This window comes from Epinephelus fuscoguttatus, linkage group LG16 (genome assembly GCF_011397635.1).
Source record: "Epinephelus fuscoguttatus linkage group LG16, E.fuscoguttatus.final_Chr_v1".
Classification (NCBI taxonomy): domain Eukaryota; kingdom Metazoa; phylum Chordata; class Actinopteri; order Perciformes; family Serranidae; genus Epinephelus; species Epinephelus fuscoguttatus.
Genome location: NC_064767.1, coordinates 35,827,266 through 35,854,175, shown reverse-complemented (window position 1 = coordinate 35,854,175; position 26,910 = coordinate 35,827,266). Strand labels below are relative to the sequence as shown.

The 26,910-nt window shown below is 40.9% G+C and overlaps 1 pseudogene; it reads right to left on the bottom strand.

Moving 5' to 3' along the window:
- Nucleotides 1-1,284: 1,284 nt before the first annotated feature.
- Nucleotides 1,285-25,717, bottom strand: LOC125903973 (cadherin-1-like; annotated as a pseudogene).
- Between the last annotated feature and the right edge of the window lie 1,193 nt (nt 25,718-26,910).

The following is a 26,910-nucleotide window of genomic DNA, read 5'->3' as shown; positions in this document are numbered from 1 at the left end:
ATTTAAGATGTAATAAAGCATCTAATTATATTCTTCCAGCAGTGCTCTCTTCAATTACTAGAGGATATTGTAGACTGTTGTGTTCTCCAAATATGCAGCCATTTTATATTTAGTGTTGTATTTCCTCTTCTCCCTAATAGATATTAATATAGGGTAGATATTATTTTATATTTCTTTGATTTGTAAACTCCAGTTATGGTTCTGATTATTGCATTTTCATCCAAATTTACAGTATGTTTTATTTTTCAAATAAGTCCTGCAGTTGCAAATATCTGAGCTGGTCCTGGTTGTTTAATGCATAATTTTGTTTCAGTTCTTGAAAACTCATAACGTTCCCATCTTTTATTATTGTGCATAGCACTGTTATGCCACAGGAAATCTATTCTTTGAGCCTTTGGTCAAATGTACCCGAGATAAAATGTCCGTCATAGGCAATCCATTGAAGTAGCTTAAGATCTTTCTCTAATCTATACAAGACCATTTTTAAATTGTGGTTCAACCTAGTACAGAAAAAATTGATCTTATCCATCTTGCAGGGTCACTTTATCACAACAGTTGCTGCTAATCATTCAATTTGCTAAGTAATTTTTTTTCTTTTTAATTGCAATGGCTGTATTTTAGTGTCTACTGTTGGTTGAGCTCACTATATTTGGCTTACTTGCTGTACAACCAATTGCCCTTCAGGGACAAAATAAAGTTGAAGTGGAAATGCTCAAGCGCTGATTTGCCTCTGACCTGGGGCTTTTGTTGGGGAGCTCCAAAAATGGTTGGCAAGTGGAAAATCAGGAAGCATCAGTTGGATAGGGACGATATGATCCTGTGCATTTTCGAGTGCCTTTGTACTTGGAGCGGACACCAGGCCCATACAGACAGACACAGTTGGGTTTTGGGGCATGGCTGTAAGTACATACAGCTTAAGTGGCAGAGGTCTCATTAGCCAAAGTAAACTCATGTGTGGGCGTTAAAGCCACTTTCTCTGCATCACCTGCGTTGGAGAGAAGTCTTCCACTGGAGTACTTTAACATGAGAGAACTGAAGAACTTGACTTTCTCTTGCACTACTTTCGTCATGACTGCTGCTTTTTGGTGTGTCTTGGATGTCTTATGTTTTTAGTAAAAAAAACAATTTCCATTTGTAAAATAAGAGACCATTCCCAAATCATCATTAAGGTAACCTTATGAAAAAATTCAAAATTACAACGTGTTCAGAACATAAACCTTTAAAGGTAAATGCAAAATGTTTTTGGACATAATGTGATAATGATGTCAAATGAAGAGACAGAAACATTTTGAAAAGCATTTATTGATAAGTCATTGAGCACACCCCCAAAGAGTAATGTGGCATTAGCTGGCTACCTGGATTTCCCCTAGATCATTTGTAATTTCATTTCTCAAAAAGAAATACAAAACAATTAAATTTAACTGAAGCAGTACTAATACAAACTCAAAAAAGGAAAGAAAAAATATGTAACACACCACACATTGCCAAAATTACACAAATGTTACCTGTCAGGCTATTCTCATAGACCATTCCTATGTTTTCCTATGAAAAGTAATGCACCCAAATTCATACATATCCCACATATTTTGAAAGACTACCATCACATGACCAATGCACTGATGCGAGTATTCATGGAAGCAGTCCTGAGTGGTCTTGCAAGGAAACAGGTTGGGGTGGTGGAAGGATCCCAGAAATCCAGACTTTCCCCTGGAGACGTGTTCAGAACAGTGTGAACTTTGAGTCATTTTAAGGTACGTTCTCACCATGCTTCTTTTCCTAAACCTAGAAAGGGATGGCAGAGGACATACCCACATTCCAATACAACTGCAAAAATAATCAATTTATTTAAGACATCTGTGCACAAACAAAGGTGCTCAAAAAAGATAATCAGTGCACCGATGATAGGCAAGGACTGAAATGTTTGCTGCTGTTTTTACTCACTCTTTATCCTTTTTTGCACTTTAAGCACCTTTTTGTGCATATATGTCTTAAACAGATTATTTTTGCACCGATTTCCGCCTGTTGACCCCTTTGTGGCTTTCTAGATCAGTTACATTGGTGTGCAGGTATCTTCTCTGCCATCCTTTCTTGTCTATCTATTGTACCAATGCACACGAGACAAACTTTTTTGTTGCTCCAAGTAGGTGCAGTTTCACAGCAACCCTAAGACTTCTCCTAAGCCTAACCACAATAACCTTTATTGCTTTAACCTAACCTCTAACTTTACATTAATTGCGTAACTGTACGTTGAGAACATAACGTCATTTGTGGGGCACTAATTTGTAGGATATCATGCGAACCCTTCTATGAGAATACTCTGCACTAGTGCATTTTCAGGCATCTGTGAACATATCCAGTGTCACCCAGTAAGCTACAACACAGGCTTTAATATCTGCACAATATATATGAATCAGCATTCAGACTAGTGGTAAGGCTCCACAACCTAATGAAGACAAAAATAAACAAAAAGCATTGCTAGTCTAAACCCTTGAAATATGCAGGGATCTAAAAGGCAGACAGCTTAACTATTCCAAATTTCATGTTTAACAAAACAAACTCACCCTTTGGTCTCAGAGAAGTGGCTGTGGCTGACAACAATACACCTCAATCCCCAAACACAAAAAAATAAAAGATTGATTATCAGCTTATGCTCACATCAATCTAACATTCACACAATCATACGTGCATCTGCCTATCCATGTAATTTGTTCTTTGGTACATTTATGGCATGTCGTCTTCTCCTCCCCTGTATATGTCAGCCAGTTTCTCGAAGCAAGATCCCCAAAGGCAGTTGTTGTCCTGGTCTCTGCTGGACATGGGATGCTGTTGGGTCATTGTAGACTGCCTTCAGGTTCTGAGAGAGGAGCAGAGGATGTACAGTATGTTCTCATTTTACAGAACTTACAGAACATACAGAACAGTTTTTTTTCTTTACATATACAGCAGAATCAAGCCAGAAAAGATGGAGAGGGAGGATGATGTATCCAAGTGTCAAAGCATATTTTAAAAATCATGCGATGACAAATAAACATGATCATGAACCACTAGGACACCAAAAAGAAGCCTTATGGGGTTTAAATTCAATCATTTTAAAGCTTGTGTTGACTCATAACCTATAACTGTGGCTCCCAAATGGTCCGGCTGCAGGGTCCAGATTTCTCCTTAGTCATTAATTCAATGTCCACACAGTTTAATATATTCCTATCATACTTGCACTTGGCCATGCTGTCAAGCTAGTTTGCTGTCTCTGTCAAGTAGCTGTCCATTAGTCACTGACTCTACAGCAAGAAATAGCACTTTAAAATAAAAGCTCTACACAGGAAATGTATTATACTTCAAAATAAAGCATGCTTTTTACAAACTTGACACATAAGCAAGTAACTTGCGGTCCATTCAGAATGGATCCATGACCCACCAGTTGGGAACCACTGATCTATAAGATATGAAGAATATACATTTGTGTGTATGCTCAGATAAAGATATCGGGCTTGCTAATGCTATCAGCAGCTTTAACCTCTTTTACACTGACTGTTCAAGGCAGGAATATCAAGTTGTTATGCTGCTTCGCCATGCTGTACAGAAGGTACGATCGCGGAACATGGGGATGGAGTTGTTTTGCCTCTGAGCTGGGAACAGAGGTAGTAACAGAGCTGAAAACACATATCTTTGCTGCAGGACAGAATCATAGGCAGCACTGGTGTGTGATGTTTTGACAATGTGTTATTCCTGTGACCCACCATGAGAGATTTAAAAAGTAGCTGTTAGTAGTTAGCAGCTAACTCAAAAAAGAAGAGCAGCAGCTGTAAATGTCTGTAGATTGGGAAAATAATGAAGTCCAGGAGCTCCTTACCCTCTGAGCAGAAGATGAGATCATGAAAAAAGGACATCATAGCGGTCTAATGGTGTGATCTCTGTAAAAAGGGCTTTTGTGTGAGAGGCATACTGGGGGTATGATCAGCATATGAAATGGACCTTGGCTTACCGCACATGAAAGTCAACAGCATGATCCTCCCGTTTTGACATTTGCTTCTGTATTGGATTGGGCACTTCACTGACGTCTTGCACATTTACCACCACTGTGGCGGTGGCAGTGGGCAGCGGAGTAGCAAAAGGAACCTCGTTCTCCACTGCAATCAACAGAATGTGCTTGCTGCTCCTCTCAAAGTCAAGACCCTGCATGGAAGGAAAAGCACAGCAGCACATGTTATCAGACAAATGTTATCCAACTCAAACTACTGGAAAAATAAAACTTTAATTCCCTCTTCACTTTCTTCAACTTAGATAATACATAACAGTGAGTGTTATCTCATAAACTTACAATAGGTCACCAACAAATATCACAACTTTAATACTGTGTCTGATTTGAGAGGTCCTGATTGACTTCCTACCTTGGCAGTAGAAATGATTCCTTCATGTTTGTTACTTCCTGTTGCCACATTGAAAAGTCCTCCAGGATCACCATCGACAATTGTGAACTTGGCGTTCCAGGCTAGGGAATGTGGCTCATCACCATCTGTTACTGACATCGTAATGACCTGAGCATCCACTTCATTTTCTGCCACTGTTGCCTCATACTGGAAGAATGCAAAGGGATGAGTGTTGGAAATGAAACAAAGTGAAAGCAAAGATTGGAAAAGCAGCTGCTGTTGTTAAATAATTATTCCTTTTTTTAACCATGGTCTTAATTTCATGATCTGCATCATCAAGCAATTGAGTTCATTACTTCCCTGCACAGCTATGGGATTTTTTGTCTGATGTTTTTCACTTACAGTCTCCCACAGACTGTGAGATTTTTACAATCTTATAAGTTTAGTGCAAGATACACTGTGGGACATGGATCTAATAAACTTAATAAGCCAACATGTGCTTAAAACTCACCTCTTCATATCAAACAGATCTTTTAGTGTAAGATTTGTCATCACATGTGAAATGTATTGTTAAAGATGCAAAGATTATGCAAGACTAGTCTTTATTGCATACAACCTACTACATTACCAAAAAATGATTATGCAAAGCTGTTACCAAAAAGTTGGATGAATTGGCGGTTCATACGTACATTGTCACCTTTAAAGCCATTACTTAAAAAAACACTGAAAACACTGACTATTGTTCCTACTACAGCCCCATGAACACTACTCTAAAGCTGGACACATCTGCTGGGCCTAGTTATGGGTGCGAAGCTATGATTGGAGAACTGCTGGAAAATTACTTACTTAACACGGTAAGTAATTTTCCAGTCACAATTACACTGTACTTACAGAGTGCTGAGTGAAGGCCGGAGCACTGTCATTCCTATCTGTGACAGTAAGGATCACTTTTGCTTCTCCAGTCAACCCTTCTCCCATCATGTCTGCTGCTTGTACCACTAGAGTGTAATTTGGGTATTTCTGTTAGAAGACACACACAATGAGTTTAACTCATCAACTTTTTGTTGTCATGAACAGACTCAGTCAATCCATTCAGAAACTTTAAATAGCTGAAAAACTAATGATATCCCCATTAGCCCCGGCTGGTGTACTGTCACATGATGATTCCTTCTGTCGTTCTAAATATTGTCTCCAGCTAAGAGTGGTATTGTAACTTACCCTGTGGGATGTCAATCTATATGCAACAAGCATTTTGCTTGATTAACAATCCAAACTGTAAGCTGAAGCTAACTAAGCTATGCAAAGCCTGGTTTTGATATTAAAGATTAAATGATGACCTTACCTGGTTATTCTATCAAATAGGTGTCAGTATCACAATATTTCACTTCTGGCCATTCAGTGTGTGACAGCCTGATCAGTAGTTTCATACTTATGTTACATATCTACAATTACAGTTTTCCTATACAGGTCACTTTGGGTTCACACAATAAACAAATCAGCTTCTCGGTTGCTGTTGATGCAGTTGTTGCTTGCCTCCAGAGGTTGCTTGTTTGAAATAAAGATTATTTTAATAGTTGGGTAGGAAAGCACACTAAAACAGATGAAATATGTTTTAGAAACCTCACCTCTCTGTCTAGCCCACTAGCTTTAACTCTGATGACTCCAGTGACTGGGTTGATGACAAACAGGGAGTCACTAGGCAATGTTGGCTCCTGGCTTCTGATACTGTAGCGGATATCTGAGTTTTCAGTATTTGGCTGGTCAAGATCTGTGGCCACAACCTGAATCACCTCAAAACCTGGAGAGAGAGAAGTCAGAAGTGAAAAGTAAGTACAGAGCTTTGTCAAAGTATTCAGAGCACTTCATCATTAAAGAGGTGATTTACAAAATAAAGCTGGGCCATACAGGGCTAATAGTAGGCTATTTTTTGATTGTGGTGTATAGTGATGTGTTGTGGCACTGAAATGATCCTGTTGTGGTATGACACAGTATAAAGAACGGATGAGTGGAAAGTGGGTTGCAGCTGAAGGCAACGCAGCTGCGTCTAGTGGATTTGTCCTTTCCAGGTCTCTTACAGTCAAGATGGCAGCAAAAAACAAGCATTTATTCATCTTGCATCATGCCTAACTTTAGTGGCTCATAGCATATGAGGTATGAGATTAATCTGAAGATGCTCCAGTTCAAAATGAGACCACACTTTTCTACGGATGTCAGTGTGAGGCACGACAAAGGGCAAAATGTGGCCTGCAACAGCCGAGACAATTGCTGGATTTGCTTTTTGTTTCATGCTTTTGCTTTTGCTTTGTCGATAACTTGCGGCTCTTACCGGCCTGTTGAGAAAAGTGTCGAGTCAGCAGTCGATGACACTATAAAACTGTCAGTCAAACAGGTTTTTCAACAACTGTGAATCACATAACCATGAGAGGTCCTTACGCATACAGTCACAAAATAATAAAAAAAAATTATACAAAATATTAGGCTGATTGGTCCAGTAGTTTACGAGGATATCTGCGGACAGACATGCACGCACGCACGCACGCACGCACGCACCAATTGTGCCATCTGAAACTATAGTTCTCTACACAAAATTCCCCATTTAACAGTATGCTATTGACTGGGACAGTGTCGAAAATCCCATTAAAACAAAGATAAAAGGGATGTGAATTTTTAAAATTCTGGCATTCTTTTAAAAATGTTTATAACCATAATATTATTCACTTCAGAACACTCTGTCATTTTGCTTTCCATCGTGGTTCGCTGCAAGGGTGTTGAATATGGTGTGGCACACCCCCGGACATGATGTCATAGCCACAGCCATAACCTATATTTTTTTAATCACTTACTTGCTTATGATGAGCTCAGAGTTGATTTTTGGTTTTGGAAATATATACCTACACAAGATAAAAATGATGATGCTTAACTGTCCCACTTAACCAGTATTCATTCCTTCCCCCTCCCCACTATGTTGGAGCAGATCCTGGATTTCTGTTTTCTCTATTTAAAAGTTTTAGGTCAAACAGTAGAAGTTCTATCTGCTCTTTTGTCCTGTGAAAGTGAAACATACTGTTGAACGCTAGCAAACATCTTTTTCAGGTTAAAATGACATCTACTGACAGTACCTATTGGTGAGGCCTCAGCAACTTCTCCTTGGAAGGTGTCTTGAGCGAAAGCAGGTTTGTTGTCATTCTGGTCAACTACTAACACTACAATATCCAGAGGCTCCTCAACATTTCCTGAACTGTCCTGATGCACAGCATGTGCCTGAAACTGCATGCAACAAACACATTTTTATTATAACACATGCAAGAATAATCCATGCAGGTGCTTTCATGTCACATCACGAGCATGCACATGGGTGAAATAATAGACAATCCTGCCACTGGTTTTACACTAAATCACTGATCAATCAATGATATCTGTCTATTTGTTCTTCCTAAAGAAGAAAACGATGCCATAGTGAGACTACAGACTGCACTGGGCAGTGTGATCCTACAGGTCTATACAATCTCCCATCAGTTTAGAAAAAAGTGGACATTCTATTTCCTGACAATGACTAAATAACAGGTCTCTTTGCAGAGTTGGGCATGGACCATACAGAAAGATACATAATGATAGGTTACTGACGTGGAAGGTGTGGGTACAGTGTCACCCTGTCACCAACTGATGGTTTGTTTTTACTTAAAATGAAAGGCTTTGAAGTTAATAAAGTTTAGTTTTGTACGTGTTTCTGAGAGTCAGATAATTTTATGCAACATAAAACAGTAATAATCCTGGCATCTTAATTATCGAGAAAAACAGGGAAATTTAAACATGACTGAGTCATGCAAGAAAACGAGAATTACAATAGTCTGAAATCACATACAGGAGCCTCATGTATGATGAGCACAACATTGTGACACAAGATACGCATTTAGCCATAGTTTGGATATTTGATATTTTTGGGACATAATAGAACATGATGTGAGGCTTCTTTGGACATTTGCTTTTCAGGTGTGGAAATGTATTTTTTGTATTATATGAATTGAAGTCAACATAGCCACTGTTACCTGAAAGAGCAAATTACGAACAGGTGAATGTTTGATACAACTGGGTGAAGTATAGCTTTAAAGACATGCTGAAAAGTTGCCTAAACATTCTGAATAAACATCTGTGAGTGTGCTGATTAGTACAAATTAATGTGCAGTAATATGAAGCTCTTTTATGTTTAACTCTGATTCTAAACAAAGTCCAGGTGACTTTATGTCTAATCCTGAGATGTGAACAAAGAGTGTTTGTATAAAACTGACATCAGACAGGATGCTTACCGTGTACTTGTCTTGTTCCTCTCTGTCCAGTGACTGTGTGAGATACAGATTACCAGTATCTCTGTCCATGTAGAAAAGGCCAATACGGCCCTCATCAGCTCCTGGACCAGTGATGGTGTAACTGATCTTCTTTATTTTCTCCTCATCAGAGCGGATCTGGACAAAACACACCACGGGGTTCAATGACTGCGGTGGAAGCTGATATGTCATTCTTTGCAGAAACCTATATGCAAAATACAATTCAATGTCAGACTCTCAGGCTTAGTTCCTCTTACCTGAGCTACTTTCATGGGGTAGGGTCCTCTGTCATTTTCAACAACACTGATATGGGGAATAACCCTGTCTCTCTTCCTCCTTCTCAGCCCTTCAGTTGACACTGGGAAATGCAGGGTGGGTGCCTGTGGATGGGTTGCACTCTGAAAGAACATGCATATTTGTAGTCAGTTATAGTGCAACAGACACTAGACATTGGTCTCTCACTGCTCTAAGATGCTGCATCAGTAAAGTTACAATGGCAATGCATACATATTTGATCATGTTATTTGAAAAAAATCAAATCCTTTAAAAATGTTTTGGAAAGCAGAAAGTCATTGTCTCTGCACCCTCGTGCATTCCATTGAAAACCGCCTCCCAGCTCGTTCATTGGCCAGGAGTTCTGCTGTCCTTTACCTTTACATGTCGCTTTATGTGATCAGCATAGCAGAGGTCAAACAGGCACTTGACCAGGTGTGCTACTCATGATTGTTTGTGGAAATGTTTTAAAAATTAAGTTTTTGGGAAATACTGAGCATACGACAGGATAAATGAAACTTGGATAATACTGCTTGAGTTGTGTGAGAGTTTGCAAATGGATGTTTTGATATAGTTTTGCCGTTGTATAAACGCAGTCCCCATCACTACAATTCATCAAGAAATGTCTCAGTTTGTGGTTTCTTCGTTTACTGTGGAGCCATGCAAGAAAAACAGTGTTCTTCATAATCCAGGGTAACACGTGATGATGATATAGAAATGATCATTTTGGGGCATTCTGGGGGTGAAGTATTCTTTAAAGACTAACTCTTGTGCAAAGACGATAAAGTCTATTCTAACTACACCCCCAATTCTACTAGAACCCTCCCGCTCAGCATGTCAAGAAAAATGCAACAGAGGAGTTGGGGAAAACCACTGAAGGAGGTGTAGCTACTTAGTATTTGACATGGGAGTGATGGGAACACTGTCTGACCACCACACTGTGAAAAGCATGGATATCATCGTAGAGCTGGTAGTTAGGGCTAACAAGCGAGCAGCTGATGTTTGACTCCAGGCGAGCGACTGTGGCTCAGGAGTTGCAGGTGGCACCTCATATAGTAGCCTCAGCCAACCGTGTATGAACATCTGTGTGAATGGGTGAATGCAGGTGTAAAAAGCTCTTTGAGTGTTTGGAAGACTAGACAGGCACAAAACAAAGTCCATGTTAAATTCCACTTATCATTACCATATCTCCAATGGTAAGACAGATAATCTGGTGGAGCTTTGAAAGTCACCACAAGTACCATTATGGCTCCTTTCCCTTTGAGAGAGTCACTGTGTTGGTACCTGCGTTGCAGCTCCACGACAAGATGTGTGTGTCTCTGTGGGGAGTGTCACTGCATAGCTATAGCCCTATTATTGTTCATCAGCCCCACATATCTAAAACTCTGAATGAGGTGTTTAGGTTTTGGTTCATTTTGCTTTTAATAGACCGTTGACCGTTAACAGGCAACCAACTGGTTAATTTTTAAGAAAAAAAAGTGAAATACAACAGGCCTTTCTTTTCTGTCTAGCACTCAACTCAGTGAGCTTTAGCGCTGCATGTCAAAGCGCTTTTCAGTGATAAAATTTGAATGTTTTGTGATGTATATGTCTTGCATTTTATTTTACTTTCTGTTTGCTTTGCTAACAGATAGCCATCCAGCCAGGTTAGCATGTAGAAACGGAACTGCCCATTGGTTCGACATCCCATTGTTCCGACCATATTAAACTCATTGTTCCTAAGTCCATTCCGAAATCATCATGATGCCCTGTGGTTAAGGTCTGGTTAGGTTTAGGCACAAAAACCACTTGGTTAGGGTCAGGAAAAGATCATGGTGTGGGTTAAAATGAAAAAGAAAGTGACAAACACATAAGCCGTGAGCCTGCTCCGCCTCAAGCCAGTCGCAGCGCACCATACGCCCGCCGCGAGCCGTTCAGCACCACGGACAGTCGGACTAATAGGATGTTGAACCAATGGGCTGTCGAACCAATGACATGGACCCGTAGAAACATAGTCCCCATTGCTCAACCTCTGGTCTCCACTGGTAAGCTAACATTAGCCCTGGCTAGCTAGCACCGCCGCTCATTTGCTGATTACCACTGGTAACTAGACGCCGTTGCTGCAGAAACACTGCGTCCACCCTCCAGTCTCCCACCAGATCGCCCCAGTGAGTAAGTGGCTTCATTTTGAGCAGCAAAAACCCAACAGACCCTTTTACTGTTAGTGAACAGTAGGCTGACCAAACGTCCTTTTTTGCCCGGACACGTCCACTTTTCACGTCCCGTCCTGGGCGTCCGGGGGGGTTATAAACTGATGATAATGTCCGGTTTTCCATGTGTTTGTGTGTGTGTGTTAGAGTGTGGCACGGGCAGCATATTTCTGTCCGAACCCGAACCGAGCCCGACATTATTTAATGACCAAAGCACTGAGTTTGTGTCACACAGTGGTTACAGGCTATTTAACAGGCCGGGCGTGCGCCGTGGGTGCTCAGCTGCGGAGAGGGAGACCTCCGTGTTTGAGACGGGAGCGGGAGGCGGGAGGTCCGACGCTTCTAGCGAGGGGAGAGGGAGAAATAAAACAAAATAAGATAAAATAGGAAAAACCTGTCTCCCTCTTTTATTTTATTTTCAGCGTTTAATCAAGGCGGAGGTGGGCGGCTGGAGGTCCGAGACTTCCAGCAAGGAGAGAGGTAGAAACAAACAGCCAGTGTGTGTGTGTGTGTGTGTGTGTGTGTGTGTTATGTTCAGGTGTTGTCACGTAAATAACAGTGCCCAAGCAATAAACAGGACAGACAATAGGATTTTATTTATTTTTACACTACATTTTCACTGAAAGCTGACCGAATCCGACCCGAGCCCGAATACAATTTATAGCTACATTTCTCACCAAACCCGGCCGACCCGTCGGGTACCGTCGGGCTCAGATCGCCACACTCTAGTGTGTGTGTGTCCCCTATTGGGGCCTATCTGAATTTCTGCCTTTGAGAGATATTATTTTGTAATATAACTGAATTTTCTATCCATACGTATAAATTTTAAATATATTAAAATTATAAGGCATCTTTGAGTAAACTGCGAGTATCATTTAAGCAGGCCATGTCGTGGCTGGCCGAGTGTCCTCTTTTTTGGAAATCAAAATATGGTCACCCTAGTAAACAGTATGACATTTTTTGGTGGCTGGGGCTTAGTTGGAGGCAAAACAATTCTCTACAGACAATAGCTAGCAAGTTCTGTTTGCTTGTTTTCAACAATGGAGGAAGATGATGCAAGTGGTACATTCAGAAATACTCATTCCATGTGCTGGAACGCACTCTGGTACAAACTGGATCATTCGTATAGTCAGAGCACCGTCGGAATGTTCGGAATGTTCGGTTGCTCGGAGCACTGCACTGTCAGAATGGCAGTGGTCACTCTAGGCTCTCTGTCCCGGGAAACAATCAATTGATCAATCAGTTTTATTTTTAAGCCCAATATCACAAACCACAGTTTGCCTCAGAGGGCTTCACAGCATGCAACATCCCTCTGTCCTTTGGACCCTCACAGCAGCTAAGGAAAACCTTCCCTCAAAAAAAACTTTAACGTGGTAAAAAGGAAAAAAACAAAAAACCAGAGCAGCAGAGTGCCGAGCAGAGTTAGTGTGTGATTGACTTAATTGTTCATTCGTTTATATAGAAATATAACGACCAACAGGGCTCTCATTTTAGCGCAGAGCATCAGATTGAATTTACGATCGCGCAACATCAGGTCACTCACTCTCTGAGACCACAAGTGTATTTGAAGTAAACACTGACCAACGGGACCAGACTGGCCGACTTGTATGCTCTCATTCAGTGGATGGATGATTTGACAGGACTGCAGAGGGTGGGATGGCTACCCCGGGGGTTGATTATTAGGCATATCTTTCAAAGGAGGACGACATTTGAATGGTTTCCTCCAGTTTGTTTTGCTATCAATGTTACTGTTAGCTAATGCGCTAAAAGTTAGCATTACGGGGAAATTCAATATTCCTCTTAATACCTCCCGAGTTTCTGATGAGGTGGACGTGATGCTCCTCAATACACATAACATTATTCATCCCTACAACAGTAAATACTTTTCCGCTAATTTCATATGAAGTGTGCAATGCACGTGCGAGCATTTTTGATGATTGCCTCCATCTAGTCCTTTCGTCTTATCACATTTAAAGCTATAGTGCGTAACTTCTACAGGTCCGTAAATGTCCGTTTCACCCAAGCCACTACTAGAGGAGATGATACAATGCTGATTAAGCCGATCGGCTCCTCTAACATCTCGCGGTATTTTTCAATATCATTTTTAGTATGTGTGTCGACCAGCGACATTCCCACGCTGGCACACAGGAAATGCTTCCTCACAACAAGAAGGGAGGGGCAGGAAGAGCGGAGAGTGTCATAGCAAGAGGTAGAGCGCAGGTAGAAAGAGAAAGCAACTTGGAGGAGAAACGGCCAAGACACGGTTCAGAAGTGAATCCTACCACAAAGGCAAGTGTTATTCTGTGTACGGTGTGTGGCGACTGGCGAGTGTTACTCTGTGTACACGGTGTGTGGTGAGTGTCACTCTGTGTACCTGGAAGTGCCGCAGGCTTATTAGTTGTAATAACGCATTATCCGCTGGGAGGCGACAGAAGTTACGCACTATAGCTTTAACCATAGTTGTCTTTGTTTTTGTTGATGGGCAGTGGCGACTGGTAGGCCTATGCAATAATTATGCTTTGAGCAGAGGTGGAAAGTAACTAATTACATTTACTCAAGTTACTGTAATTGAGTAGTTTTTTGTGTAATTTGTAATTTTTTCAGTAGTTTTTGAAATCTGTAATTTTACTTTTACTAAAGTAAATTTTGACTTAAGTATTGTACTTTGCTACATTTGAAATCACATCCATTACTGAGTAAAACAAACAAACAAAAAAAAAAAACAACAAAAAAAGTTTTCGGCTAAATGGAAACCAAAAGGGTGAATCTCAGAAACCTCGTGTGGAATTGACCCAGAACAAGCGGCCGTTGTCAGCGAGTTACTGGAGAGAGAGATCGAGGAGGGTGGGAGTGCTTCGGCAGAAGCACGAGCAGACGCAGCAGTTGAAAATCAACGAAGAAACGAACGAAACAAAAGAAAACCCTGTGTGCACAGTGCCGTTTATAATTGTCGGTCAGAAAAATGCGGCCCGAGCTGCGCTCTTGTGTGCTCACCTGTGTACGTGTGTGTCTGTGTGTGTGTGCGCATCGGGGCCGAACTCCGCCGTGTGCGATACAGAGAGCAGAGGAGGATTGTAAAGGTGCGACCATGTAGAGACAGAAAATGACATGCCGTCATGTAAACAATATAAGTCATCACGTTATAAGGTGAAACATTTATAACACCAAAAATAGTATATTATATTATTATATGAAGCGTCTGTCGCTCAAAATAATATAACTTTAGTTTATGAAGAGATAAGACAGAGCAAACAAAAAAAATTAAAATAAATCAGCAGCAGCAGTCATATTTCAGCAGCGGAGCACCACCGCTGCTAGCTGCATATAGGGGAAACTGTTGCTCAATGGATTTGTTCTGTTTTGGAATACACAGTATTCTTCCAAATTAGTGTTAGTGTATTTTAATATTGAGAATTTTGCTTTGACAAGCTCTGTCTTTTTTGACCATAAATCTGTTGACATCTCTGAGAATAATGCCCAACAAAGTTGCTCAAAAAGTTGCTCTGTGTATCATCAGTCTAACAGTTGTGTTGGTGAATCAAAATGAATGAGGGCTGCACAACATTAGACAAAACTGACAATGTGACGACGATTTTGTATACTGCGATATGTATTGCAATATACAGTGTATTGCAATAACTTGAATAGCTCTATTTGGAAAGAAGTCATCATTTGGGCTTTGGAAAGGCTGTATTTGCATGAAATATACATTTTACAATCAAACTGTCATGGAAATTGAGAACTTCACAACCTAAAGTATTAACCAGCAAAATAAATATGGCATATTGCCTTTGACTAATATTATATTGATATGATGAATTTATACTGCGAGTCTCACAATGTGACTATTGCGATGGTGATGCTTTAATGATATTGTGCAGCCTGAAATTGAATTGAATTCTATGGTTCATCATAGAAAAATAATCAGTTTTTGGATTGGATTTATGACCCCTGGACCAAATTTGCACTGCATAGGAGTGATCCCCATCAAGTTGTTGGAAGTAACTAAGTAATTTCTACTTTAAGTACATTTTAAACGAACTACTTTTTACTTTTACTTGAGTAGATTTTTAGATGGGTAGCTTTACTTGTACTTAAGTAGAATTTCATCAAAGTAAAGGTACTTTTACTTGAGTAGAATTTTTCAGTACTTTTTCCATCTCTGGCTTTAAGTTATGGCTCCCTCTAATCTGGCTCCCAGTAACACAACAAGGCAACATTTTAAGACTCCTGTGTAGCCTACAGCCCTGTGGTGGCAAGCTGTGTTATGCCTCTAGCTAATAAAACAACATCATTGTGACGCTGGCTGAAAAAGGGTTTATAGTTTTGTTTAATATGTTAGCACCACTATTCATGCTGACACTGCTAAAGGTGCTAACACAGCTAACAGTGATAACATAGTTAAGAATGGTAAAGGGGGTTTGCATCTCAAAGTTGAACCACTTACTCATCAGGGCGACCTGGGGGGAAAACTGAAGGGCCTAATTTAGATGTTGCTTTTGGGTCAGGACAGCATTACTAGCGGTTATCAAAGAATGAGTGGTGCTGCTAACTAGCTCTCAGCAGATCCAATTGGTGCATAGTGTAGTAAACTGAGGAGCAGTAAATTAACCCATAGACTGACCTGCATCACAGGTCAAAAATATTCTCAGTGGTTAACCAAGTAGGCTAATGGCTAAGAACACCCAAGAAAAGTGATTTAAACATCTATGACTTCATCACAATTCAAAGTCTATGAGCTGAGCGGGAACTCGCTGGCAGGGCCAGCAGGAGAAACACTACTGCACGTATTCAGTTGGCCGCATACCATGGAAGTAAACCTATACTAAAAAAAATTTGCACCAGGCAACTAACTCCATTCATATGAATAGGTGCCATCTTGGTGCCTGGTATTTAATTATTATTAAGATCTATGGTTGCATTTACTGCCACTGCAGACAAAAAAACCTCAATCATGTACCACATTGTCTCATTGCTGGTGAATAACAGACTTGCTAGTGCCACCATTAGCTATGTGTGAGAGCCACACTTGGGACTATGATCAGCCTTGCCTGCTGGATTATTCCTACTTTTCATAGCAATTTCAGCCTGGTTTAATTCCATCAAAATATATACAATTTTACATGATATTATTATTTTTATCTAAATTAGGGCCTGTTAAACTATAAGAAAAATATATTTGTCCAGCTTGCATGTGACAGAGACCAAATGTCCACCCTATTACAGGACATTCCCGTCTCTTTTAAAATGTGTTTTGAATGCACACATAACATTATAATATTCATCTTTTCTAAGAGTTAAAATGTCCCTTACTTTAAAACCCAGAGCTCATGACCATAGGTAAGTGGACGTAGATGGACCAGTAGATCAAAGGCTTCTCCTTCCGGCTCACCACCCTCTTCACCACGACTGACCGGCAGAGCGCCTGCATGACTGCGGAAGCCGCACCAAAATGCCAATCCATCCCATGCTCCATTCTACCCTCACTCGTGATACTTGAACTCCCTTGCTTGAGGCAGTAACTCTTCGCCAACCTGGAGAGGGCAATCCACCGTTTTCCGGCAGAGAACCATGGCCTCAGATTTGAGGCTCATCCCGACTGCTTCACACTCGGCTGCAAACCACCCCAGTGCATGCTGGAGGTCACGGTGTGTTAAAGCCAACAGAACCACATCATCTGTGAAAAACAGAGATGCAATTCTGAGGTCCACTCAGCTGCACCTCAAGATCCAGTACATGAAAATCACAAACAGGATTGGTGACAAGGGACATCCTTGGTGGAGGCCAACACCCACCGAGACCGTGTTTGACTTTACACTAAGTATGTGGACACAGCTCACACTTTGGTCATATAGGGACCGGATGACTCATAGAAGGGAGCCTGGTACCCCGTATTCCCGCAGTACCCCCCACAAGACCCCCCCAAGGGACGCGGTCATAAGCCTAAGTCCTGACATGTAGACTGGATGGGCAAACTCCCATGACCCCTCCAGCAACCTCGCAAGGGTAAAGAGCTGGTCCACTGTTCCACGACCAGTTTGATACCTCGATAGTTGGAGCACACCCTTCGGTCCCCTTTTTTGAAAATGGATTCACCACCCCAGTCTGCCACTCTGCAGGCACCATACCCGACCTCCACGTGACACTGAAAAGGCCTGTCAGCCAAGACAGCCCAACAATGTCCACAGCCTTCAGCATCTCAGGGCGAATCTCATCCACACCCGGTGCCTTGCTGCTGGGGAGCTTTTTAACTATCTCAGCAACCTCTGCCAGGGATATGGGCGGGAGTTCCCCCGAGTCTTCAGGCTCTGCCTCGTTCACAGTAGACGTGATGGCCAGGTTCAAAGTGCTCCTTCCACCGCTCGACAAAGTCCCCACTTCGGGTCAGCAGTTCTCCTTCTCTGCTGAGCACCGCCTGAGACAAGCCCTGCTTTCCCTTCCTGAGGCGTCTAACGGTCTGCCAGAACTTCCTTGAGGCTAACTGAAAGTCCTTCTCCATAGCCTCCCTGAACTCCTCCCACACCCAGGTGTTTGCTTCAGCGACCGCCACAACTGCAGCCCTTCTGACCAACCAGTACCTGTCTGCTGCTTCAGGAGACCCCTGGGTCAGCCAGACCTGAAAGGCCTCCTTCTTCAGCCTGACAGCCTCCTTCACCGCTGGTGTCCACGACAGGCACCAACAACCTTCTGACAACAGCTTCTAGCAGCCACCTACACAATGGAGGCTTTGAACATGGGCCACTCAGACCCCATGTCCTCAACCTCCCCCAGGATGCACGAAAAATTCTCTTGGAGGTGGGAGTTGAAGACCCCGAGAACAGGGGCCTCAGCCAGATGTTCCCAATTCACCCTCACTACGCGTTTGGGTTTACCAGGTCTGACAGCTCTCTGCTCTTCTCTTCACCCGAGTGTCCAAAACACATGGCCGCAGATCTGATGATACAACCACAAAGTCGATCATCGATCTTTGGCCTAGGGTGTTCTGGCACCAGGTACACTTATGAACCTCCCTGTGCTTGAACATGGTGTTCGCTATGGCCAATCGATGACTCGCACAGAGGTCCAATACAAAAACACCACTTGGATTCAGATCAGGCTTGAGCATTGAAGTCCCCCAGGAGAACTATGGCCGGCACCCCTTGCAGGACACCACCAAGAGACTCTAAGAAGGCTGGGTACTCCGTACTGCTGTTCGGTGAAAGTGAGAGTCTGGCCCCTCTCAAGGGGTTTGGTTCCGGAACCAGTGTTGTGCGTGGAGGTGAGCCCAACTATATCTAATCGGTACAGCTCCACCTTCCACACCAGCTCTGGCTCGTTCCACTACAGAGAGGTGACATTCCACGTCCCCAAAGCCAGTTCGCGACGCCAGTGATCAGCACGCCAGGGGCCCTGCCCCTGCCTGCCACCCAGCACACAATGCACCTGACCGTGATGTCTGTCCCTGCGGGTGGTGGGCCCACAGGGCAACGGCTCCATGTTATCTGTTCGGGCTGAGCCCAACTGGGTCCCGTGGCCTAAGGCCCGGCCATTGGAGGTCGCACATTGTCACAATTTATAATCACTCTAACAAATACTTGGTTCTGTTAACAGGTCTAGGTCATTAGTCACATTAAAATAAGTTATGCTTTATACAGTCTGTTTTTGTAAGACCATCCCTTTATTATCCCCCTAAACTTTATTTGATTATTTATTTGGGACAGTGCCTATTAATCAACATTTCAGTTTCCAAATCAATTTTAAAAAATCCCCTAACATCCTAACGCTAAAGCGCCAAATGGCATCCATAGCACACACTGGACGGGTCGCACTGCAGCTCTTCAACAGACAACCACACAAGGTTATTACTACTTTTACTGAAAGATAAATACTTACTCCACCTCTGCATTAGCTTAAAGTCATGTGTGGACAGCCTCTAAAAAATTTGATTTCTCACCTGAAGAGCCAATCTCCAGAGCTATGACTTGCCAGGCAATATCTTTTTGGCCATGGTCTTTATAATGCCGGGATTGTGGATTGTTTAGCTCGGGATATTTTTCGACCTCAACAAGAAGTCTCTCTCGTCCATTCTTCGTCACACATGAGACACAGTAACAGTAACACTTATTCATCTAGCCCTCTTATGTCTACCCTGTTATGCTGAAGTTAGCCATTACTACCCATATGATGGAACATGAGCGAGCACTTGGTGACAACCGAGACAGATTTTTAACGCATATTTTCAAAATGATTGGTTTCCACTATTAGTAAGCATAGTAGAGTGGACTATGTTATGTTATGCTTTACCACATTAGACAAGCATTCTAAAACATTAGAAAAAAGCTTGATTAAAGAGAGATACTTACTTTGCTTCTTGCAGAAAGTTTTCCCTCCAGAAATATATGCTACTCTCTGAGTCACGTGGTGGAGGAGGAATAGTTAGAGTGCATGTTCAGGGGGACTTGCATCAGAGTAACAGGAGGACAGTCGACTCAGGGACGCAACATATTAATTTTAAGCATTAAAATTTTAAGAATAATGAAAAATAACATTTGGTGAGGAATATTACAGATAAGGCTATACAACAATAATGAAAAATATATAATTTGTTTGATTTCTGTTACTTAAATTTGTAATTAAGTTGAGCAAACATGATTGAGGACATGGCAGTTTCACCTACTTGTGCCAAAAATAGAGTGATCATTTTAAATTTGATTAATCCTGTGTACACCTCATTCTGTTACATGGTAAAAGTGGGTTAACAATATAAGACAAGCTTTTAGAAAGAAGTGTTGACCCATTTTTAAACAAAATATACCATATTATGTCATGGGGACTTAAATGGCATAGAATGCTAGGAACGACCCTGTCACGTCATGATTAACTTAACTTTCACATCTAAGCAGACACATACAAGCTGATTTTGAGCAGAAAAAGCAGTGTTGTCTTCAACAATTTCTTTATCCAATTATACTAATGATTAGCTTCATATCTGAATTTGTTAGTGCACAGAGCTCTGCAGGACCAGAGAAATCTGTACAAATAATGAATTAGAGCCTTCATTTCGTCTTCTGTGCCTTTAACAAAGTACAAGTAGTCGTAAACAAATTAAACAAATCATCCTATGAAGTTACATTCCACATACTGAAATAATAATACTGTGGAGAAAAAAGTAAAATTTGAAATTGACATCCCGCAGCTTGCACACACCCTAACATTGCTGTGACAAAATAACTATGAAAAAGACTTAAACTAACAAACTGTGAGCATGGCCATTCACACACAGCCACAGAGGAGCACTGTTAAAAAATGTGCCTTTGCAAGTTGAGCCTTTTCACTGACAATTCTGCTTCTAATGAGGTCTTTATTGCTCCAGACACTTGATAAACATTTGATGCATGTGGCACCTGCAAGGCATTTTTTACATAAATTTATTGTTTTGCAATAATTTTCTTTAGATTGCAAAGGAGTTTCCTACATGCTCCTTCAATAGTGTCTCTAATCCTACCTCTGTGTTACTAGCAGACTCCACTTCAGTAAGGTGTTGCTGATGGTTGTGATGCTCAGCATTTGGTGACTGTTCCCATGGGAGTGCTCATAGTACACAACTCTGACAGGAACACTCATTTTGTGACCTTGTGAGTCCCAGGAATGGATAAAGAAATCCCGGCGTTGACGGATATCAACCTCTCTGTTTACCTGGAGGGGAAAAAAACACCTATTAGCAAAGGCCTACATGCAACTGATCTGGATTCAAGCAAGCTCTCTACATGCCAAATGAAACTTAAAAAATCCCCAAAAACACCCCCAAAACAAAACAGTTTGATAACATTCTTTGCCAACGTCTGTGGGGTAATTTGATAACAGAGACCAACAACAGTGTTGTACAGTAACAGCTGTCACATCTTGGAACTCACTGGGGTTGTATTCAGCATAATCGATATCAGCAATACTTCATCTAAATTGGGTCAAGTTGGATTCTTTTCACTGTAGGCTATATCTGAGGTAAACTGGCAATTGTTGCTGAGGATTTATATTTTCACTCACTATTACTTTGTATTTTATTATAGTTACCCAAAGCCCCTAATCATTTCTATTCACATCGGTGGATTTTGGAGAGGTGAGCATTACAAACAGCAAATTTGCAATCAAGCCTGTCAAACTCTACTGACCTTCAATATGCCATCTGTCTGGACCATGAAATGGCTGTCGTCACTGCTGAAGACAAACCTTGTGCGGTCTGTGCAGTCAGTGAAGCCCACTAGAATTGGATAGAAGAAATCGTGGTTCATTACAAATTCAGCACATGCAGAGAAAACAGAGAAATAATTGGCAAGTGTACACCCTTCTACAAAGTTTGACAGAATTCTACCACTCCTTTTCCATACTCATGTGCTGGCTTGGCTTGGTTTGGTTTGAATTGGCATGTCGGCCGAGCATGGCAGGGATTTGCATCTCCATTACAACAGGGCTACCTGCCTCGAGGTGTGTCTTTAACTGATTATGGCTTATCTTCAGTGATGACATTTAAAAGGAGCGGGCTTAAAAGTCTTGCTGCAAGTGTTTTTTCATCACACAGTGTGGCAGGTAAAAGAAGTTGAGCTGTTTGCAGAAATGCAGTAAGAGTCTGGTGTCTGCAGCTGTTTCTACTTGTACTCTTTTTCCCTGTGGTATTATTAGACTTGTTTTTATTCAAGAAAAGATCCTAACAAAGTTCTGCTAATTCAGTGATAAACACATTTCTTTTCCTGTAAATTCTTCACAATAACAGTCCCCCATTATTTTGTTATGTAAAGACGCGACGTGATTTGACTCGACGTGGCCAAATGTGGTAATGGAAAAAGGGTGTAACAAAGTCCTGAAGTGTTATCACTGCCTCTTGATATGTATTAAATCTACTCCAGTGTTTCCCACAGGACAGGAATTTATTTGTGGTGGTGTGTGTGTGTGTGTGGGGGGGGGTATTAAAAATATTTTTCAATACTCAGAAGAAGGAGTGAACATCCAACGTCAGAGTTAATTACTAATGAGCAGAGCCTTACAGTCGGGCTCCACCGGCTGCAAACGTAACGGCCGGGTTCCACCAGCTGCAAAAGTAAGCGTCCCGTCAGCGTAGCGTCGCGGCGTATTCATTTGGGCTCCACTGACTGCGTGGAAGCGACACATAGAGAAGCCAGCGGGGTTGTTTACCGTTTGCTGAGCCATGAAATGTTAAAGCATTTTCCACCTAAGTTATTACATATATTTGAGTTATCTACAAGTTTACTGTAGTGATTGTCATCTCCTCGCTTTCAAATGTCCGCCACGGACATTTACACAATGTCATGGATAAACATGGGTAAATGCATGAAAAAAAAATCATCATATATCACCTCTGATAATGGTTTATTCATTTAAAAACACATTGGGCTCGTTTAGCACACTATTTCATGTAGTTTTTATCTGCTGAAGGGTCGCGTAGGGGAGCATAGCGCAACAAAAATAGAAGAGCCGCGTAAAATAGAGAGTTGTTGCGCCGCTCCCGTTGCCGGTGCAGCCACTGTAATTGATTAACGGGGGCGAGCTGCTACGGGACTCGCGCTGCAGTTAACACTGCTAACAGCGTGAGTTAATGTCTCTGCACATGTTGAGCTTCCACCTATGTTAATACAGACACAGGCTAATAAAACAGCTAATATAACATGATGAGTTAGAGTTGTTCGGACAACTTTTGGACTTGTTTGCCCACATATTTGTACCGAGAGGTCTTTGGATCCGTTCTGCTACTACGTCTGCTTCTTCTTCTTCTTCTTCTGGTGAACCAGGTGTGTTAAGTGCGTCTTTACAATGCATACTGCCACCTATTGCACCGGAATTGTAACGACAAGCTACATTCACAGACAGTGAGTCCCATTATAATGTGTTTATGAGCGAGGTCGAACAGGTAGCGCCAAAAGCAGAAAAATCTATATGTGGCGGAGATAATTTATTCGTGGCGCACCGCCACAGATAAATGAATGTATGGGAAACACTGTACTCCATCTCCTGCATCATACATACTCAACAGGCCTACTCTGGTCCAACTCTGGGAACAACATAGGTCATTAACGCTTGCCTACTTGCCCGAGGCAAGTGTTCAGGCAAGTGAGCAAGAGCCCTGCTCTTAAATATCTGTAACTTTAAGCCTTAATAAAATGTAAACAGGTGACTTCTATAATAATTCACCCTTATACAGTTTTCATGAATGTTGAAATGAGCTATAGAGACCAAAACTGTTTTTGTATCAGGCTGTAAACACGTTTGTTTCTACTGTTAAGTTGGACATTTTAATATGAGGGTCTTTGGGGATTGACTTGCTTCTGGAGCCAGCCTCAAGTGGCCGTTAGAGGAACTGCAGGTTTTGGCACTTTTCATTAATGTAATGAAGTAATTCATTTTTGGCTATGAAAATTTTTGGGTGCTAGAGCACCCCCAGTACCCTTACTTTCCACAGTGATGGTCTAGATGCTTCCATGGCTAAATTGTCTTTTAAGAATGTATAATCTCAAAATAATCCATATATTATGATTATGAATATTTGGCATATCGTAATATTAAAGAGTGTGGTCTAGACATGCTCTATATGAAAAATGTCATGAGATAACTTTTATTGTGATTTGGTGCTATTTAAAACAAAACTAACTGACTTGAACACCACACAGTTTCTTTCAAGTGTGTGTGTGTGCATTAGCGCATGAGTGAGACAGCAGCTTCCTGGATTGTTTGTACCTTTTCCCAGTCTTGTGGACCGCTTCAGGTGGTTTCTGAACACTTTGAAAATCAACATATCTGACTCGAACCCAGGTGCACATGTTGGCTCCTCGGCAGTCACTAAAATAGAGGCCTAAGAGAGGAAAACAGATTGTTTAATCAGATATAAGGAAAATGTGCAATCAGTAGGCTGCAAGAAAACTTTTTCAGTCTGATTTTGTGGAGGAAACTTAGAATGGAATACTGTGTTATTAAAACACAGAATTCAAAAGTAACCCTCAACTGATGTAGCCAAACATAACTCTAGTTCCCTTACTTAAAAAAAAGACAAAGAGAAAAAAACTGCCATTAAAACTTGTTATCTTAGAGGACAAAAATGTCTCCAACTAAAACTGCTATAAAAGCACTATATATTATAATTTTTATTGTTTGGCATTTTTGTTCAATAAATAAAATTTAATCAATTATCAAAGTTGTTCTAGGTCTATCAGTCATTGCAACTCTGAAGACTGGGCTTGAAAAAAGTTGATTCTGTCAAAACCATAATTCGCATATGTATAAGAATCTATCTCTCCAACAACATAATGGTAAAACCAATTGGTGTAAGGAAAATTGTGATAAAAATCTGTGTTTGAAACAATTTGATCGAAACATATTGGACTGGAATTCAACCTGCTGACAACATCAACGGGACTAGGGCGGGGCCCGTGTAGACCCACTGACTCCTGGAAGGGAGAAAGAATCAAAATCATAACAATGGTGATTTAAAGCTTGTGGGAAAGGGGTTGACACAATGCTTTTAAAATACTTGACATTTTAGGCCTCATTGTCAATTCAGCTGTGTTATATAATTGAAGAAGCACTTATTAAAATATAATTGCCATTGTCACCTGCCTCAACAACCTTGCTTCTTTGAATAAAATACAGTGCAAGGCTGTGGTGTGTTTAATAAAATTTAAGATTTTACTGAAATAAAAATCTGCTTGGTGCATAACCATAATTATCCTCAGAAACTGCCAAGAAACAAAGGTTTCCAGAAACACCCAAATAGTGTTGTATCAGATGTAAATAAGCAACATAACAACATTAACTACCAGTTTATTTCTCATTCCCTCAGTTAAAAACAAGAGAATGACAGAAATAGATGGAAGCGTTAAGAGTTAACATGAAAGTTACAATGTCAGGGATCTCTGTTTCATTTCGTTTGGCATGAACAGATAGCAGATAATTGCAGTGTGTTTGTTGGCAGACTGCTGGGCATTCAAACAGCTGTTTAAACAGGATGCACTGCAGAGCTCTGTGGCCAGCTCATGATCTGCAGCGGCAGTTTCAACATCTGGTCTGTATTCTCTATAAGGCTTGAAAACAGGCTTGTGGATTTATTTATATCAGCTCATTGTGTGAGGGAACTGATTATTAATGATTTTGTACTAATTGTGATTTTCCCAAGAATGTCGCCACAGACACCCAGTTAGTGATTCTGCAAATGCAAGGGTTTTGGTCATTATTGTGTTACCTTGTTCAGCGATAGATAGTGTCTCTACAAACATTTATTGAAATGAAAATCTTTGAGATTGTTATATTAAGTTATGAAGGCAGAAAATCTCACCTGAAACATGCAGATTAAAAGGCACAAAGCTGCAAACCAGGCAGTCCCCATCTCTCTGTGTGTCCTCTTTCAATATTCCTCGCAATGAAAATAAAAATAAAAATTCGTTGTGGCTCCTTTTGTCTTCCCTCCTGAAGGCAGGTTCAGTTACCGACTGAGTTCAGCTGGATGAGTTGCTGCAGGTACCTTTAGCGTATGACGTCATCTTACAGGTACACAGGTTCCAAGGATGTCTCTATGTGTTGAGTGGAGATGACACAAGGGGCTTGGGTAAAAAAAAAAAAAAAAAAACTTTTTAAAATGGTCTTCAACATATGTCACTATAGTCAAAGAGATCAGAGCAGATAATTAAATTAGGTTGGGAAAAATGTGTGTGTGTGTGTGTGTGTGTGTGTGTGTGTACACATGTGTACATTGCATGTGTTTCCAGTCAAAACAGGAAATCTTGCAATGCACCATCCACTTTTTTTTTTTTTTTTTAAAAATTATTATTATTATTAAGTTTCAATACCAACCCCAGATTCTGGTGTCACAGTCTGTTCGTCATTCACACCAACCACCTTCTCAGTAGGGTACACAAATGTAGTTTTTTATTAAGTCTAGCTAAAGCAACAATAAATGTGTAATGAGTTTGTCACACCACAGGAAAACAGGTTATTCCCTCCCCTTCTGCCAGCATGGGGCCTTATTTTGATAAAAAATATGTATAGTACATAATTGCAAGAGACAAATTTTTCAGATCCTGTTTGAATTTTGTCATTTATAACACATATGATGTTTTTCCAGTTTAAAATGTGATTTTGCTATTTAACAAAATCGCAGTTTGTTGTGTAAAACTGTTGAAGTATAAGATTGTGAAAATCAGAAAGACTAGATAAATTGCGTAGGTGACGTCATAGTTTTCTATACAATGCCAACAGGTCTTACTCATTCTTTACTTCCTGTCTGATTAAGAAACAACAACAACAACAACAACAACAACAACAGCAACAAGCAGATAAACAGATTGGGTAAGATAATGTTACATTTGTGTGTGGGACATAGCTAAGTTACCTAGCTAGCTAGTGTTGGTGATGTATTTGTGTGAGATGAGAGATGTAGTTCACTGACAAGTTTCTTATAAAACTAAATAGTACTACAACAAACCTACAATAAACTGTGACTTTCTTGACTAGCAAAATTATCTTTCAAATTGACCAACATCATTTATGTAATTCATGGCATAATTAAAACAGGATAAAAAAATTATTTATCTCTTGCTGTTGACTACTGATCATATTTGTACTAAAATAAGGTCAGGGACCACAGGGGATGACTCAATAATGACTTCATGATTACAATCATTTGTCTTTGGAGATTGGGCTTTGTGTTAACGTTAATGTTCTTGTTCTTGTTTTTCGAGTCTTGTACTTTCCCTTTTAGATATTCATAGATGTACATAGTTT